This window comes from Phasianus colchicus, chromosome 1 (assembly GCF_987193195.1).
Source record: "Phasianus colchicus chromosome 1, bPhaCol1.hap1.1, whole genome shotgun sequence".
Classification (NCBI taxonomy): Eukaryota; Metazoa; Chordata; class Aves; order Galliformes; family Phasianidae; genus Phasianus; species Phasianus colchicus.
In genome coordinates this window covers 73272411-73291977 of record NC_143436.1, presented here as the reverse complement: position 1 = coordinate 73291977, position 19567 = coordinate 73272411, and the positions used below count along the sequence as shown (strand labels likewise).

The window sequence follows — 19567 nt, the reverse complement described above, 5'->3', positions numbered from 1 at the left end:
TGGAAGGGACACATACAAATTTTCTAAATTTTTGATCATTAGGGTAAGCTCCTACTATCATTCTAATTTATCCATATATTTTTCCTCCACAATGGTTTTCTTACTTTTTTCCTCACAGGCTTCCTTATCCTCACAGTGCATCAGCTCCCTTGGGCCTACTCTGGAGGAAAACAAATTGCACGCAATTTCCCTTTGTTTCTGGCAGGTTTTGTGCCTGCACAGCACCTTTGCAGATTAGGGGTAAAATCTTTGCCCAAATCACAGCACCTACTTTAATGAAAAGAGAGGAAGAAGGAGGGCAGGATTTCTTTTGCTCCCCAAACAGCCACTTCATCAGATGTCTCAGATAATCTCCATTGTTTTCTTCCCTCTAAACTTACAATTGGGAAGTCAGCGTGCAGGGATCCCTTGAAACTAATGGTTAGTTCTCCATCTGAATGGTCAGGAACCAGACCTTGGCAAGCAAATAGAAGTTCATGGTCTGAGCCTTATCCAGTGCTGTTTTCTGCAACAAAAGGGATGTCCCCGACTTCCACATCTACCTGCATATATCAGGCTAACCCTTTTCACAGGCCAGCAAAGTTTGGCTTTCAGACACAACCAGCATGCAAGGGACAAGGAGCATCTGCATGCAGCAGGTGGGACAGACTCTTGCAGGATGTATTTTGATAGGACAAAGGGAAAATGTTTTAGATTGAAATACAAGAGATTTAATGGATATAATGAAGTTTTTTACAATAAGGATGGTAAACGCTGGAACAGGCTGCCCAGAGAGGTGGTGGACATCTCATCCCTGGAGACATTCAGTCAGGCTGGACCAGGCTCTGAGCAACCTGATCTAGCTGTAGATGTTCCTGCTCATTGCAGGGGAGATGGACTAGATGACCTCTAGCTCTTCCAACTCAAATGATTCTATGATTCATGTAAAGTGCAAGCACCTTACACAGCACTGACCTTGAGCTCTTTACCATGACTCATTCATGCATATGAAAAAACTAAGAGAAAAGGTTTTTCACTTCTGCTCTGGAAGATGCTTGAATAATAAAGAATATTAATATTTATAAAATGAACTCAAAAAGAGATTACAACACATCATTACATCTCACAGACTCTGAGGCAACATTCTGCTGGACCTTGAGAAGAAATAGGGTCTTCGATTTTAAGCTGGTGAGCTGCACGCTACAAGGTGGGATGAATTCACAGAACAGGCCAGCACACTCTAGAAAACTGCAAATCTAACAGTAAATTTGCTGACTGATGGGATTCACAGCACTGAGTTTTCAAATTTACTGCCTCCAGGCTGCTCACTGCAAGCTAAGTGCCTGGAGATGGGAAAGCTACTTAGGTTCATGACATGGATGGAGAAAGAGGAGAAAAAGCGGAGAGAGAAAAAATGCAGTGCCAACAATAATCTAGTTTGCAGGATACTCATTCAGGAGTGAAACAACTGACATCCAGGTCTCTATCTGAAGGCTAGCTAAGGATAATACCCAAATGCAAGAGCTTCAATTTCTAGGGTGAAAAAGCCCAAGTTTGACCTTTCAAGAGCCTGGGTATCAATATGGCAGATACAGGATAAAGTGCCCTGAGGCCAAAGGACTTGATTGGAGCACCCTCCCAAAAAGGCTTTGGAATAAAAGTCAGGGGAGCATTTCATGTTGACAAAGATGTGGCCAGAAATGTACTGAAAGCAAGGTCAAAGCAAGTGAGATAGGCAAAAGTTGATTTAGCAGAACTGAATGGGAATAGCCAAGAAGCACCATCCCTGTGCTGTACTGCACATATATACATGTATGACATGCTTTGTATATTACTAGCACAAACTTACTGGGTGGGTACCCAACAATGCAGAAGTGTGTGGTCAACATGCATGAGCATTTGAATCACTTTGCATTCCCTGTGTCCTCCTAGCAAATACCCAGCAACAGAAAGACAAGAGTAAAATCAGGAGTGATATATCACATCCATATATTTTTAAGCATGGGGGGGAAAAAACTAGGACATCTCTTATAGTAGTATTTTAAAAATTTAGCAACCTCTGACTTTGTCATCACAGCTCTATATTTTAAGAAAATGCATATTATGATCATGCGTCTAGCCTTGGATCTAATGTGCTATATTTACTGCTTTCTGCTTGGAGAACACCTTCAAATTTCTGATAATAATAGGGATTATTTTCTGTATCCTGTGGGATTTACCTTCAGAATAACTCAGAGCACTGAAAGTCTTTTTACTTTACTCTATCTCAGATAAGCTTTAGGCAGAATCCATCTCAGTATAAACTGTATTTTTATAATGTATTTTTGTCACTAATTAATTAGGAGTGGAGTTGTAAGTAAGAGATACCAGGTTTACTCTCTGCCAGATTAGCAGTAATCCAAATAGCACTTTGCCAGCAGCCTGAAGCTTGTGTCTAAAAGGCTGAAATGAAGATGCAATGAACATCTGCTGTCTTCTTCAATAGCAGAGTAAGGCCTAAAGAAGTGACAGGTCTCCCCATTCAGCTCAGATATTTCAACCTGAGCATATCTCTGTTCTGGAGAAAGCAGAAACTGGCCCCTGGGATTCCAAATATCAGGAGTGTCAGAAGCCTGAACAGGCTGCACTGGGAGGCTCTTATGAGCCCACAAAGATTGGGATGAGGCTGGAGAAGAGACTGCAGCATCAAGGCTTGGGGGAGGAGAAGAAACAGTCACCAAGAGAAGAAAACATGATCCAGTAAAAAAGCAGTGATGACAGGGAGCTGTGCTTGCAAGCAGCAACACTAAACAGAGCCAGCAAGATTTTTTAATAACCAGTTTCATTGAACCCAGATAACATGCCCATAAATAAATAAGTAAATAAAGAGCAGCTCCTCTGAAGTTGCACATGAGTTTTTGTGCTAAGCATGGAGCATGGTGACAGGATTTGTCAGGATCAGTTTAACCTCATGCAGTGAACTTCACAAGGCATTCACTGGGGAAACAAGGAGACTTCAGCCAAGCAAGAAAGCCTCCTGCCAAAGTCAATGACTACTTCTCTTCATGTGGTCCTCTTTCCCTCTGCCCCTTCATCCACAAATCCAGTCCAAAGCCAAATATTGAATAAGACCCTGTTCAAATTATGTTTGAATGTGACGTGAGTTTGCATGCGCCCCATACATGTGTGAGACTAAAACCTGCAGGTGAACAAGAGCTGCAGGATCGAGACCTCAGATGACATCTGGCATACCCTATTTCTGTCTTTCAGGAGGAATATCTTGCTGGATGGGAGGCTTCTTTTCACCAGGGCAAAATGCTCAGGGACTAGGTTTTAAAATAATTAGGAAATACTATTGAGAAGAAAGAGTACTTCTTTTTTCCTAGAGTTATGTATTTTTTACCAAGACAAATAGTTAGAACTAGGGACACAGTGAGCTCTTCTCAGTGATGCTACAACACAATTCACTGACCCTATCAGAGTACTGCACTCCTCTTCAGAGGGGCACTGTGTGAGAAAATTATAAACATACTCAAAAGAAATAATTACTCTTGCAAATTGACAACTGTGGCAAAAAGAAGCATGTAAATGACATTCATGAAATTAGAGAGAAGTAAAGTAGGAGACAATTCTGGTTTCAAGAATGCTTGTGGCTTCTTTGGTGTTTTTTCCCAGGGGTGAGTGGGACAGCGAATAGTCCCAGAACATGAAAAGTAGGCAGAATATCAAGAAAGGCAACATCACCCCATACTTTTACACTTCTTGCCAGGCTCAGGTAAGAACTAGACCAAAGGAGAGCATTTATCTTGATTTACCAAATCAATTTGTTACTACAAAAGGCATTTGCTCAGTGTTTCATCCATCACACAACTGGAGTTTTTCTATTTCTTTTCTGTTCAGGAAAAGGCCTAAGACTCAGCTGTCTAAGGTGAGGGGATAAGAATGTGGTTTTACTGAGGAAACAAAACTTACTTCCTTTCCTGCCCTTTGTCTCCCCATATTTGGGGAACTCTGCTATTGTTCTTGCTTTGTCACTGGTGGGTAAATGAAGGCCTTGGGAGCCAGGATAAAGTAACCTGTGAGCCACAAGAAGCAGAGGACAGCCACCTGAAGCTCAGAGAGAAAACCAAGAGGTTCGTCTGTTCTCTTCTCCTGAGGGAAACAAAATGCCTTGGCAGATCCCCGTCATCAAGTACAAGGCTCTGACTGCACACAGCCTCAGGTCCCAGATTCACTCCCATCCTTTCATGCGTTCCGCCTCCCCTCTCTCTTACCTTTCTTCCATCCCCACTTCCTGGCTCCCTCTTTCTAAATGATGGCCTCTGTCCATCATCCATGGTGAAGTTCAGGAAGGCTCTGCAAAACCTCCAGTGGTCTTGAAGCAGGACAAAAGCTTCCCTACAAGAGGCCTTCCTCTTGTAGTAGAAGCAGACACCAAAAGAAAGCTCCTGCTGCAATCAGCATAAATTATCTTTATTATGCTTGAAAGAAAGAGCATAAATGACCTAGAAATCTTACATCTTACATGTGTATGCATGCTGATGGCTTGAGTATTCTGACAGAATAACATAAAGTTTTAACTGCCTACTCAGGCTACATATGCATTAACAAGTACAGGTTCAGAAATAACTTGTACTTTGGAAATCTACAGATAAATTCTGGCTTATATTGAAAAGGGGAAGCAAATTCAGAAATGCAGATTTCCATCAAAATCACTCTTTTTTTCACTCTATACAAACTCCTATCCACAATATCCATGGCTGGATCCAACAGAAAATTATATTTCTGTAGCAAGGCCAGCCACTCCTCTCAGTCATCCATTCTGGTGCACTTTGCAAGAGGGCATCCTTGCCCAGAAATCCCTACTGGCATTATGATTTCATCTGCAGCAACAGCAGCTATGTGAATTTTACTCATAAAGGCTTTTAGTCTTTAACCGTTTCTACTGAGAGAAGGGGGAAAAAAAAAGAAAAAAGAAAAAGAAAAAAAAAAGAAAAAGCAAACAATGCTGTGAAGTGGTTTGCTGTGTTCATGTTCTGCACACCATATGCACACAGGCTGGCAGGCAGGACTTTACTTGTGACGTGAGTTGTGGTCAACAGAGGAAGCTAAAAAAGGAACTCGGGGTTTCTATTAACCGAATGGGGGGATATAGCTTACTGGAATCTAGGATGTGTTACTGCTGATTTACATACAGCATAGGAGATGTGTGCCTGAGAGATATGTCACAGATCACCAAGAACAAGCCATCCTATAAACTGAAAGCATCTTCTAAGAAACGCTGAAAATCCAAATTGCTATTGCTCAGAATATTCATGGAAGAACTACACTTGCTTTCTTCCCCCTCTGCGATGTTTCAGGTGTGGGATGTAATTTTGAGAAGGACCAAAAATCAACTAGACATGCTGACAACACAGACCATGTCTCCAAATCTGGCAGAAATCCTGAGCTCTGAACCCTGGATGAGGAACAGCCTGATGCCCACTACCAACCTGGCCCTCCATGGTCTCAAGAGACAAAAAAAAGCCTTTGCTTTAAGGAATTCCTGTTTGTAAACATTCCATCATAAGAATTTTCTCTTATCCTTCTCGTTGGGGTTAATTATCTCAGTAACAGCATGGTTTCTCCTGAGAATCACTGTGTTTGGAGATTGACTTATCTGTTTGGAACAGTCACAGTTCATAATTCTCCTCTTTGGAAATCCCCCGAACTTAACTGAATTTGATAGGGAAAAAAAAAAACTACAGTAGCGTTGCTTCCAAGAACTAGTGCAATTTCTGTAGTATCCTCATATCCTCTGAGTAATGCAGCACTTTCTCCTCCATAAGAAAAAGGTAGTCATTCATTCTCACAGAAATTCTATGGTCCTGTCCAATCAACAATTGTTTTCTTAGTGATGGCAGTGAGACTGGAGTTCTTCTTTCTGAAGATTATCAAAATGCTGCCAAATTTGGTATCAATATAAGCCACAATCGTTTGTCATTTGTTCTGGGGTATGAGTTAAACCCATGAGTTAGGCCACAAATCTCACCACCTCTCAGGCTGATTCCTGCAAGAACTTGAAAATGTTTGAGTTTTTTTTCCTCTCTGATGAACCTCCATCTCCAAGGAACATTAGAATGGTCAATAAGGTAAAATTCTCACATCAGTTGTGTTTGGGGCATATTAGGGGCTAGGGATAAGACAAAACAACAGAGTAACCCAAGCCGCTATCATAACGTCAACCTCGGGATGGCCAGGGGAGCAACTTATCTCACACTTCCACAGGAAACTCAAGGTTTGAGCTACCTCAGGCACTGCCTCTAACCCCAAATTCAGTCCCTTACCTGCCAGACTCTCATCTGGGTAGAATAAAGCCAGTAAGGGAAATCATTACTCTTCTGTTTCTACCGTTTCAGGCTATACAGATCCAAGGTTCCAGTTTTGCAATTTTTCTAATTATACATAAAGCCAAAGACCAAGAAAACAGTTGTTCAGGTGAACTTACTAACTGCTGCCTCAGTGAGCCTACAATACTAGAGTAGATCACTACCTCTTTCTGTAAGTGCTTGTTATGGGAAATGGTTGGCTCATGTAATTGTCACATACAGAGAATTAAACTCCATTCCCTACAGAAAAGACAGAATATTAGACATGACACAGCACATCCACATCAGTGATTTACCTAACCCTCACTGCTTTTCTGTGTAGCCTTTCCTTTGCTGCAAATTGTTGTTTCATGGCACATGCCACAGGAGTACATATGTTTTCTGCCAGCATCTTCGCCACACTTTAATACTCACATTCCTTCTACCTGAATTCCCTCTGCAGGGAAGTGCAGACATTAGTCTTCCATGGCAAAGAATACTCCTGTGCAGTGCAATGCTTCACACCAGAAGCCTGTAAGCGCAAGGAAAATAACTTGTGTTATAGGACTGAGGGAGTCTGTAAAGCATGGCAGGTCCTTCAAAGTAAGAGACAGTTTTGAAATGCTAGACATTGAGATTTGCATCCCTACCTCCCCCACCCCCTCCACTGAGGGAACCAAAATGAGATGAGAGCTGATCCCAGGTGGGTTGTACTGCCACAGGAATATCAGATGGACCAGGATATCAGGGCCAGCATGAAGAGATAAGGCCAGGAGGGAGAACTACTAAGGACTTGTCCCTCCATTGGTGGGCAAAGAGATTTACAGGTCAATATCAGTGCAGGTGGGTGGATGTGAGGAGGAGCTGTGTACAGAGTCAAGCCTGGGAACATGTGTACCAGAGGAGAGACAGCAGCAAGCTGCAGGGAGCTGAGCTTGCCAAAGGTGACTTTTTTAACAGCCAGCTCAGAAAACAGCTATGATTTTAACAACCGGCTCCACGAAATAAGCCCGAAGCATCTTTAGCACAGCCCTCACCCTAACAGCATCTGAACTGTCTCTGAAAGCCTCCCTTGACCCTGCTCTGCATTTAAAATGAATTCCAAGGAACATTATAATCTGGACAAAGCAGAACAGAATTAGATTTAGGAGAGAGCAATGAAGGTGACTGCCCAAGGCCCAAAGATGGAGGGGAGCCCCACTAATGCACATCAGCAGCAGAAGTCAGCCACTTTGAGAGGCAAGCAGGGAGCTGCCTTTGCCCTATGCCCCCAGAGTTTAATGCTGGCTGTGCTGTGAGAGCAGCAGGGCCAGGTCAACATTAGTTTGTAAGGCAGGAAACAAAGACCCCACACAAGATAGCAGTGAGGTGACTTAAACATTTACAGGCTTGCTGCAGGCAGGGGGTGAGGAGAAGTCAAGTTTTGTGCAAGAAGGCAGTAAATTTCCTGTTCAGATCTGTACATTGTTTTTTTTCCCAGAAGTAAAGCTGCTATTTTCAAATTCATCACTGCCCTGGTGTACAGAGCAGTGTCTGGGTGATTCACATCTGTTGCTGTGTGCCTGGTTGCAAGCACCACATTTTCAGTCTAATTTTGCCCTGAACAACTCTGGATGAGCAAAACAAGTTTTGAAAACCTCTTAGGATCATTGCATGTCATTTTGTTCTGGGCACATCCTATCACCCATTTCCCCTTCAGACTGAAAAAAGACACCAGAGAGAGGAAGGGGAGCACCACAGCCACCTACATCACTAATGTTGGTGTGGTGCTCCACCAAGAAGCCATCCTCTGGAGTTGTGGAAGAAGCCTAGTAGCGAAACAAGCTCTGGGGTCACACTCCAGACGGTACAAGACAGAACAGTACTGAGACGTACAAGAAAAAGTGAAGACATCCTAGTTTCATTTCCAGCCACAAGAACAATTCACAAGGTGAACCTGAACCCGACCCAAATTACATTAATTTGCATCACAATGAAAACACAGAAGCTTGCAACAGAGGCTTGTGTCCTGCCTCCTCCACCCTGCATGATTTTCTGGAAAAAAAATAATTTCTATAGCATGAAGTTTTGCTCAATACATCACTTCCTCATTTGTCCCCAGCTACTTCTCCATCCAGGGCTATATGATCTCAGCCCTACCCTGGGGCACGGGATGCCATCCCCAAGAAGAAAGAAAGGGCTTCAAGTTCTTAGGAGAGGGGAACTAAGGAGAAAATCACTCATTCTTCCCACTCAGCTTGGAGGGAGAGCATGGACTTCCCACAGGGGAAGAACATCCCTTGTGCACCCCAGCTATCTCTGAAACCTTGTTACCTGGTCTCTGTTGGCATGCAGTTATTTCTGTGTCCTTCAAGGATGTTACCCCCCTTAGTCCACTCAAAAGAGGTAAAGGAAATATTCAGAAATGTGCTCAACCAGTCATGTTCTCAAAAACATTCTGAACAAAATTTGCATGCAAACCTTATCTTGATATATGTAAATTCATTGTGAAACTTCACTTAAAGAGAAAGATTTCTGTGCAAAGAGGGAAATGAGTGGTGTCATGCCAGCCATGCTGCTCACAGGTGCATGAGGTCCTCACCAAGCATCTCTCAGTACCTTGTGCAAGTATTGGCTGAAAAAATCTTTAATGCGGGCACTATAGGGTGACCACTTCCAGAGGTTGGCTCTGGGCTGGTATAAACCAGTATAGATTATTTTGGTTACATACACAGAGGTTTACACCATTGCCACGCCCCACATACAGAGCAGAAAAAACTTTTCTTCTGAGATTTAACAATGGCTTATACTCTTTGCTTTCCTGCTTCCAGGTATTGTGATGGAGTTGGTAAATCAGACTACAACATGTCTCTGAGACATGTGCCCTGTTTCTGCCATACCCTACTCCGTGCCAATGCTCCTTGCTTGTAAGAATAGGCCACAGGTAAAACATCAGCCTAGTATGGATGAGATTGGTTTTCAAATCCTTGTTCAGCAATATATTTCTTCCACAGCCTCAAAAATAATGAGTCTTTGGTTCTCATAGCAAAACTCACACCATTGTATCTTCCACATCACCATACAAGGCCATAAAGCATCACTGAATGGAGGTCACACACAAAATATGATATATGAAGGTACTTTAAATGCCTACACAGCTCTTGACTCTGGTTTCACAGCCTTACTGCACACTTGCAGACCCATGACATTGGGCTACGCATGCATAGCAAAGACACAGTGAACCTTAAAGAAACTTCTGCTATCATGAGAAAATTGTTGATGTAGACACAAGAAAGATACCCCCCCCAAAAAAACAACAAAACATAATTCAGTAGCCCTAAGATATGTCCATAGGAGAATAATACAATAAATGAGAGCTACTCACTCTCTGCCCTGTCATCTGTAAGAGATTTCTTTTGCACCTTTGTCTCAAAGCTTGACGATGATGATGGACAAGTCCTAGTCAAAGGTTGAGAAATCCTAAAGGACACAGATGGTCAAAGTTGGCAAAATCTTCTGTCTGAAGATTTGCAGGCCAGGGGCAATGATAGAGAGATAACCCACAGCTTAATGGGAAGCAGTCTTTTGTGTGGGCTTATCTCAAGGAAGATGGCCATCTCAGGGAGTACTCCTTCACACGACTCCCCAAGCACCCAGGAATGGCATGTTGGCAGAAGAAGAAGAATAAAAAAGGGACCAACAACCATGAGGATTGGCGTCTGGCATCAGATGCCTCACAGCTTGATGCCTGCCTGCTGATTGACTCTCCTGGCCCTGCTACCTGAGACCTGCCCCTTCCTCCTGGACTTGCTCTGTTGCTGTACCTGCTTGCTGCCTAAGGCTGGCCACTCTGCTGCTGCTCTCCCCCTGTGCTTTTGCCTCAGACCCTTGGAACGGCATGCAATGGGAAGCTGCTGAATCTTGGTGGTGACTATCCCTTCTTTATGTAATTCTTGCTTCTTTCCTGTCTTTTCTGGTGCCCGCTTTCCCTTCCCCATCACCCTAATTCGTATTAGTCTCCGGCCTCCCCTTCCCCAACTCCCTGATTGATTCAGATTTATAATAAACTGGTCGGACCAACATTTGAACTGTCATTTCTTGATCTCACATCAGATATACATATATCAAAGAGCCTCCTCTCCCTTCTATAAGATGAAGCAAAACACCATCCCAACACATCCATATGACAGAAATACGTGTGTTTCATAAAAAATTCATAGCCATCACTGGCTATAAAACCAATGTAAAGAGGACATCCTACCCAACCATTGCAAGGTTAAAAAAAGGAGGAACAAATTGGGCTGTCTCTTCAACCTTAGCTGTGACGCTCCTACAGGCTCCTACTGCAAGATGCACAGCAGCTGGCCTGCTGACTGTGACATCTCCTCGAGTTCTGAGCCCATGGCAAGTCTCACTGTCTGATCTTCCTTCCACAGCCACAGGTTCTTGGCTGGACTCTCCAATACCACTTGCACACAGAAAGTCAGCCAGTGCTTTAATTCATCCTGAGGAGCACAGCCAGCACAGAGCCAGAAGCTGGTGCTTTACATTCCAGGTATGTGCCTCCACGGCCCCCAGTGAGCATCACAGGCCCATTTGTCCCCAGATGGTGGGCTTGGCCCTGAAACTCAATAAGGGTCCTCAGAAAGATCTCAGAGTTCCTCATGACTTATACCATGTTGTAGGCCTTACTGCCATCCTCAGCTGTGTTACTGGCCTCTTTATCTTGATTCAGTTTATTCCAGTATTGGTCCCTATTCTGCAGATGAGGCAGAGGTTATGCTTGTTGGTACTCCTGTATAATAAACGAAAACCCCAAAAGACTACCACAAGTATGAGCACATATGTTGCAAAATCTGTGAGTGAATTCTCAGTCACCAGAAGTGTTTGATCTGCCTGTCACTACTGAGGTGCCTTTCTCTCACAGCACCAGCTAACAGAAATGCTGTGCAGTGCTGTGTCATGTAGCTACACTACAGCTCACTACCAACTGGCAGGTGAGAAGAAGGGAGCATGGGATTTTATCAATGCTGATGCCCAAATGGGAAAGCAAGCAAGCATAAATTAGGAAACCACAGCAGCTCTTCTTGTGCTGTTATGTTTTTGCTTGTGCAAAAAGGAGGAAATGTCTGTAAAGCTCATTTCCCAGAATGAATCACCTCTGATGGAAGGAGGTCCTGCTGAACTTCCCTGTGCTCATCCCACCTTCACAGAGCCTTTCTGCCTGTGCATAGGCAATGCAGGGTCACCTCTGGGGAGACTCACTTTGCTGAGCTCCATTCAGTTGGAAAAAGAAAATGGATAAAAAGAGTTTTTAGAATCCGCCAAACCATCCCTCTGCCAACACTGATAGAGTATCACTGTTGTTTTGCACTCAACTTTTACAAAAACAGCAAAACTTCCCATTCTTGTGGCACAGCCACCAGTTTCATAGGCTTCACTGACCAACATTCCCACAAAGTTTGGTCCTTGTTTGCACTCTTCCTTCAAGGAAATGATAACATGGGGTAGACTTCTTACAAGACTGGTCATAGACTGTTGAACATGCAGTCTCAGTAAAGGTTTTGAAAAATAACTCCCAGTGACTCACAGCCACATGACTTTGCCTAGTCTCTCATTCCTTCCTCGCTGTTATCTTATATAGTCTAGTGTTGCAGTGTCAGAGCAAGTCATCTCCCAGGCCACAAGAAGTGCCTAGAAAAGCCCTGGAGATGGTGACAGCAGCAATTTACTAGCTCACGAAGAACAAACTAATGTGTGGTTCTTTTCATGGTAAACAGCTGCTTCCTCACTTATGCTGAAGAAAGTCCTGCCAAAGCTTTTCTACTTTACTTCTGTAGCAAAACAAAATGAAAAACAGAGACAAACGTGCAAGGCTGCCTATATATATATATATTTATATATATATAATACACACACACACATTTGTTTGTTTATTTATTTGCAGTGGCAGAAACCAACCAAAATTTTTTTATTTTTTTTAATTTTTTTTTAAAGGAGAAAAACCAGTCCTGGACTATACTGTTCAGCTCAGGCAAAGAATGCTGGAGGTGGTAGCTGCCAGGATGACATAGGGATAGAGATGCGTCTGACCAGGAGTCTTTGGGTAGCAAAGAGCCATGCAGCATGTAGAGAGAAGGGTGTATATTTTTTATACACACAGCTTGTTGTTCAGGGTGCATACGCCCAAGCTGACGCACACAGACAGTAAAGCTGCAAATTTTGCCTGTGTGTCTCAGTTAGGTGGAGCAAAGAACTCTGCCTAGCAGAGGTCACCCAACACTTTCCATAAGAAGAATGTGTTTCAGTTTGCTTCAACTTTGCCAGATTTCAACTGTTTGGGCTGGATTTTTTCCATGCATGCTGTCTGCCCCAGGGTAAGTGGTTTTTGGGAAAGTTTCAGCAAAATGATTCAGGTTTTCTCAGCACAAGAGTAAGGAGAAAATATATTTTGACCCTGTTAAGGGCTACAGATATGAAAAGAGCTCTTTGCAGGGTTTTATAATTGCTCCATGCACTGGAAAATGGTATTTGCGTGGACAAAACTGGGACTTCTGCTGGTCCTGTGTGATCTTGTTCAAATCAGGAGCATTGTAAGCTTCCCAGAAACTTCAGTTTGTGCAGGAGACTTTCCAGTGTTTGAACACTCCACCTGTGTGTTTCATCCATGAGTATGAACCATGATGGAAACAAAAGACATTTGAATAAGGGGATGGGATATCAATGGGCTATGAAGGGACTGTGGTCCAAGCTCTGAGCTCTGTGAGAACTTCCAGCTCACAAAAAGCAAGTTGTAACTAACCAGTCATTGTTACAGAGGCAAAATCTCCAAACCCAATAACCTCCTCCCTGGTCATGTGCTTAGACTCTTAGGAAGCTTAGACTTTTGGGAAGCATAATATAGCTTGTACTCTGGTAATGGTGGCAACCACTGCTACAAAAACAAAAAAAGGAATGGGACTATTCCTGGAGTAAAAAAGAGCATATACATATCCCCTGGAATAAGAAGGGATGTCTTCACTCTCATGTCCACTCATAGCAAAACCTATCAGTCAGCAGGCTTTCCTCTGGGAATGGCTCCAGGCAGAGGTTAACCTAGAGAAAACAGTCCCTGACGCCTCCCTGGCTGCCTTAGGAAATATACTGTGGGAAACATACTGCATACTAAATAAATAAATAAATAAATAAATAAATAAATAAATAAATAAAATCCTAACTGGAAAGAGAAGGTGGCAAAGTCAAGCTCCCCAGTAGTTAAGAATTCCAAAACTGAAGTTATCTTGTGCTTGGTTCTCTTTCCTAAGCATTTTTAAAATGCACTTTGATGAGATGTACTCAGGTATCAGAATATGCGATATTGTTTATGCTGCTCTGGATATTTTTTGCAAGTAAACAGAAATTAAGCACTACTCTAAATAGGACCCCCATTCAAGAAAGCAATGAGTTTCACAATTCAGCCCCAAGTACCTATATTTTAGTAAGTAAATAGATAGGAAGAATAATTATAATAAAAAAATGAGCCCCATCACCTTGCAAAGCCCCATTACTTTGACAAAGAAACACCTAATTTATACAAAAATGTCATGGTAAGAGCAGGAAATATCACCTCAACATCACTCTTGTAGTATGTACTCTCATTTTTCTAAAGAATTAGCAAAATTGTTAAAGAATGTCAGGATTCATTAAGCAGAACTGGAAGTACAGCTGATTCTCTTGGGCACTTGCTGGAAACTGCAAGAATTGATGGGAACGTCTTAAATATTAGCCTTTCACTGATCATTTGAAAACTGATTTTTACTTATTTCTCCTTCTACAAGATTTCCACATCCAACTTGACTGGAAGAATACAAGCCCAGCTCTCTACTTTAATAATCCATTAACTGATAACAAAGGAGGAAAACATGATATTGGTTATACAATTTATGTTTTATGGTGTCCCTGTGAACTGACATCTTTGCTGGTAACCTTAGTCACTGAGATTATGTACTGTACATCATAATCCTGCTTCTACGAGTTGTGGACATTTTATAGAGAAAAACCTTTTTGTTAATGAGTCACAGATTATGGCTGCTGAAGATATTTTCAGTCCAACCTAGAAAGACAAAATAAACAGGAGAGCTTTGTAACTTTGTATTTAAAACAACAGGCCAAAATTCCTCAGTGGCATTTCTGCAGATGTTCCAGACAGAGAAAAATTGGCCATTTTATCTTCACTTGAATTAAAATAAGTGGGCATCTGGATTCCTACCTAGGAGAAAAGATTTACGCATTTGTCACTAAGAGAGGCTTATAAGGTAGAGAATACTGTGTGCTCTATGTATCCAAGTGAAGTGCTGTTTTGATCTGACAGAAAAGTACCTGGTTTTCCTTTTAAATTAATCATTTCTCTGGACATGGCACTGCTTTTGGTTACTCTTCTCTGCCTTTGGGGAACAGCTGGGTAGCCATTGCAGAGTGCTGCACTAACAAAATCAGAACAACAAATCTCCTACAAATGGCTCTCATCTTCTGCAAAATCTCAGTTTGGTTTCCCAAAAACAGAAGCCTTGTGCAACCACGCAGCATGTGGGTGAGTCCATGTGTCTCTGGTTATTTGCCAATTCTGCCCTTTCTCTTCACCCTCCTGGAAGACTATAAGCTGTTTAGGGATATTTCCAACGAAAGTGACAGTGTCTTGAAGTTGGTATGGAAATGGAAACCTCCCATTTTGTGCAAGCATGTGGACAAGTAAAAGAAAGGAACTGCTATAATAGCCCTGGTGATGGACAGGCTGGAGTAACAAGAAATTAACTCACCCTTTTTAGACATTAGAGACTACATGACCAAGGCCAAGCAGGCTAATTTCCACCAATGGCAGAAGTTGCACAGTGAGACACTTCTATTTTTATTTTTATGCCAAAGGAACCTGCAGTGAATGTTTTGATGGAAGTAGGGATGGATCATGAAAAGAGAAATCTAGGAAACTCTGCATGCTCCTTCTGCCATGACTGCACAGTTATCTAAAAAGCAACAGTCTTTCTACTCTTCATTCCATCCTCACCTTGACTAATTTTGTTCTCTAATTATGACTCTTGGCAACTTTCAATACAAATGAGTATTTTCTTCCTTTAGGTAAGGCATGTTCTTGGCTCCAAGGAGGAGGCTTGTCTGTCAAAATGTTAGCTACTTCTTTTATATGTTAAGTATTAATTCTACTTATCTTCAAATTATTTTCAAATACTGGAGGCATTCTTCTCTGTATTGGAATGAAACAAGTGCTTAATTTCAGGTTTTCATGTTATTCTTGCTCAGATACGAAGCCAAAAATGAGTAATTAAATTCCCATTTAAACCCCATTTCCTTAAATACACCCATTCTCTTCCCACACACAGCCTCTGTGCTAGCCATGTGTTCTCTTACATAAGACCCACAGCCTACAGGGACAGGTATAGGACACAACCTTCCTGCAGATGGCCTATAACCACATTATTATTATTCCACCACTTACCAGGGAACACTAATGCATGTGTTAATGTGCAGGAGACCAAAGGTGCTCAAAAGACTTATTTGTCCTCAGCAAGGGAAGAATTTCTTGTCCCTGAAGCAAGGGATGGAGTGAAAAGCTTACTGCCACCTAAGGCCAAGACTTTGTTCTCCTCACTGACCTCCCAGTGACAGTCTCCACGTGTCTGGAACTACCACATCTATATTTCCAGCAAAAAGAAAGCAAAGGGTTAAACATGGAGTGATGTGAGGGAAACATAGAAATAAAGGTGATTTGATTAATCCATACATTCTGGGCCAAGGACAGTACTAGCAGTCTGGCAGCGTGTTTCTGTGCCGACCTGTCTCTTGTCCTTCAGTGCCTCCAATATCCATTAGCACACTCTCTTACCAAGCTCATCTCCTTGTGAGCCAAAGAAAGGAAATTGCAACATTTCTTACTGCCAAAGCCATTACTCCTCTGAACGAACTGAATGCAACCATCACCTGCCCAGAGGAAGAGAAGCTTTGGATAACATAATCACCACCAGCCAGCTCTAACCCCCGCTGAAACATCAGAGGATGTGACTTCAATGCTTTGAGGTCATTCAGTATCCCAGATCCTAAAGATGCATTTAAGGGACTGTAAAATGCAGTCAAAACTTCGGCAATGGGCACAGACATAGACTTTTGTGTCCATAGCAACACCAAAACATAAGAATCAGTGAACTCCAGCATCCTTCTCTCTCAAGGCTCCAGCAAAGGCCTCCTTGGGACAAAGGATGGACACTTGAAGAGCAACTTGCACTTCAGAAATAGTTTTCTAAACTACTTGGAGAAGAAAGTCTCCATCAACAGGAAGGCACTTCCAGCTTTGTGCCACTTCTGCTTTTTCCAATAGGCAGCCTGCCTTGTGGCACAGCTGAGCACATGGTTGTGAATCCATGCTTTCAAGTTGTGAGGAAGAACATAACTCTCAGTCCCTGTCATGATCCACTGACTAGTGATATCCAAAAAGTGAACACAACTAGTGAGGCTTTTCAACAATCAACAGTTTATTATTAGCTGCAGCAGCACACTCCATGAAGTGCAACAGTTTGAGAGTTCTTCTTGCTTTGTCTTTTCTTATTTATACTCAAAGAGCCCAGTCATGAGCAAAACCTGCCATTTCTAACCTTACATTCCCACTCAATCCTAGAAGAGTCTATGGAGGTCTGAACAACATCTTTCTGGGTTTTCATCGTGTTTCCCAAAGCCTGTTGGATATCATTATTAAGAATACTCAGAAGGGAAGTAAATCCTTTGGAAAACTGCTTTGCTTTTAGTAATCTGCTCAGTGAGAGGCAACACCATCCCCATTTAGAAGTGGTTTGGGAAACAGCTTTGCATAGAGCTTGTGCTAAGTGATAAAGGAGCTTCCTACTCAGCCAGAGAGGATACTTAGAGCCTGAGCTCTGGCATCTGGGCTATACCCACTTCACAGCCATCCCATGCCATCCTGCAGCCTTGTCCTGTCCTTTTTAATCTTTGCTAGTGCTATCTTCAAGAGTAGCAAGTAGCTTTCCAATATCAGCATATGGAACATCATGAATACTGCCTCATTCTGGCCATCAAAAAGCAATCATCTGCTAAAGACTTTTGGTTTATTCCCTATGGTACCAGGTTCAGATTTGTGAAAGCAAGGAAACTTGCTAATATGTTTTCAGATTAAATTGACCTTTTCCTCTCTTAACAAATGTGCCTAAAAATAATAAGAGTTACACAGTCACATCAAGAGATTAAATTACCCTGAAGTCTGCAGAGAAATTACAGTTGCCTTGAAAACAAAATACATATACTTCATTCAGCTATGGTATGCTTAGTCAAGACAAATTTGTGTAGTCATGAAGACTGCTTTGTTACTCAATTAGTCCACTGGTTGTGAAATGCTGCATCAAAACCAAGCTCTGTGAGCTGCCTGACATCCACAAACAAGTCTGTTACAGTAATCACTCTGTCCAAAGCAGACCCTAATGTCATCAGAATCACCAGACTCGTTCCAGTTTCCATGTTCCAAAGGGCTGTCATACACAGCACAGTGTGGGCATACCTTGGCATCTCAGCATCATCATACTGTAAAGTAGGTACTGATGAATTTGAGCCACTTTTAGACATGGATGACCAGTATTTTAAGGACAGATATTTGGTATTTTGACATCCAGCATGACAAGTCATGGTCTAGGTCCTGGTCTCTAGGATTTACCTACAGCAGTCTGTCCTCCTCTCAGTCAGACAAAGCCACTCGAGACACATGCCAGCACCTCAGGAGTGTGAGAGAGTTTTAGCAGAAAATATTAGTCCTGAACATTAGCACAGACCACATAAGAGTGGTGTTGGACTCAGAGTTCAGTTCCAGGTTGAATTAAAATTGTAGAGAAAATAAGGACATATTCTTGCAGAGAATATAAAGACATGCTGGATGACTAGGAATAGTAGATGAGCAAAGGGTAACACAAAGACATCTGAGCACTTGTAGGACTTCGTGTTTCTCTGGAATGATTCAGCCCTACCTAACAAGCTTTCCCCTGGACTTTCATTTTTTCCTTCACCTGAGCTCCAGATCAAAGGAGCGGCAGTGAAGGGCTGATGGCCGTTCTCAGGAACCTTAGGTCAGGAGGGGATTAACACAGAGCCACTCTGTTTTGCCCTCTGCTTCATCTCCACTTGTGTGTATTTTCAGAGAGAAGTGGCTGGTGGGGCAGCTGAGTCCTTCCTCTTGCACACTTTCTGCCAGCAGAGTCCCCTCTGAGAGGGGAATTTGCTGCTGCCAGTCTGCAGCCAAAATTGCATGGTATCCATTGATACTCATTTGCCCAGAAAAGTTCACTTCAAAGGCAACAGCTGCTCTTCAAAGAGGCAACAAATTGCAGTGAAGTGGAGAATCAATGCCTTCTCCAGACTTGGCCAGAGCTCCTGCAAGGCATCAGAGGAGCCTGGGCCCAAACTGCACAGAAAAAAACCCAAAGTTGAAGAAAGTGGAGGAAGCAGGTTGTTTGTATGTTTTCTTAAAGAGAACACACACACACACAAAAAAAACCCAACTTCTACACTTTCTTCAAAAAGCAATTTGTTATTTCTAATCCATTTCTGTGAGTTTTTATAATTTTTTTTTAAAGATTAAAGATGAGGTGTTATCTACTTTTACTGAGATCACACAGGAAATACCAATGGCCATCTGTCAGTTCTGAGCATCCCGGTAAAATTATAGGTATCCAGGCTCTTGAGAGGTAATACTAAAAAAGTGAAAACTGATTTTCTGCCCATCATTTAAGCCTATGAAGTATGCAATCCTTTGAGGCTCATGTAAAAAAAAACGTAGAAAACTATATTCAGATTTTTCAGCCTAATCCAGGTGTCCTCACTTTCTTTTAGTCTTTTAAGATTGCTGCCCTATGTTAACATCATGTGTTACTAAAAGGCCGTATGTGACAACAAAAGGAGTCTCCAGACAGAGAGACATTCTGGCATCCTGTGTTTTATCTTACACAACTTACACAACAAAAGGGTTTGTCGTATGTGAGAAATCTTTACATTTATGAACTCAAAACACACAAAAAAAAACCTCAATTTACATTTCATGTTTTTCATAACTTGCTTGGCCTGCTTTTGTTCACTGTCAAAAAAAACCAGATATTTGCATTTAATCAAAGATTTCAAGTTCCTATCCCACTGTCTCTCTCCCTGCAGTCTCTTCCCCTTTCTTACATCTAGAAGAGTGGCTGTGCGTAGGACCCAAACTCTGCAAATAAAGCTCTAAAGAAGAGCTTTATCACCAGGTATTC

General features: G+C 42.3%; 2 long non-coding RNA genes across 2 annotated transcripts in view; both read right to left on the bottom strand.

Moving 5' to 3' along the window:
* The window catches only part of LOC149919735 (uncharacterized), a 63627-nt gene that overhangs the window by 36805 nt on the left and 7255 nt on the right, over positions 1–19567 (bottom strand). The window contains exon 2 of the long non-coding RNA XR_016469915.1: positions 6741–6837. This is a non-coding gene — a long non-coding RNA (uncharacterized LOC149919735). The remainder of the gene's footprint in view (positions 1–6740; positions 6838–19567) is intronic.
* Positions 13837–16559, bottom strand: LOC149919736 (uncharacterized). The gene is made up of 3 exons (XR_016463686.1): positions 16057–16559; positions 15772–15967; positions 13837–14532 (listed from the first exon to the last, which is right to left on the bottom strand). It is a non-coding gene; the product is annotated as an uncharacterized LOC149919736 (long non-coding RNA).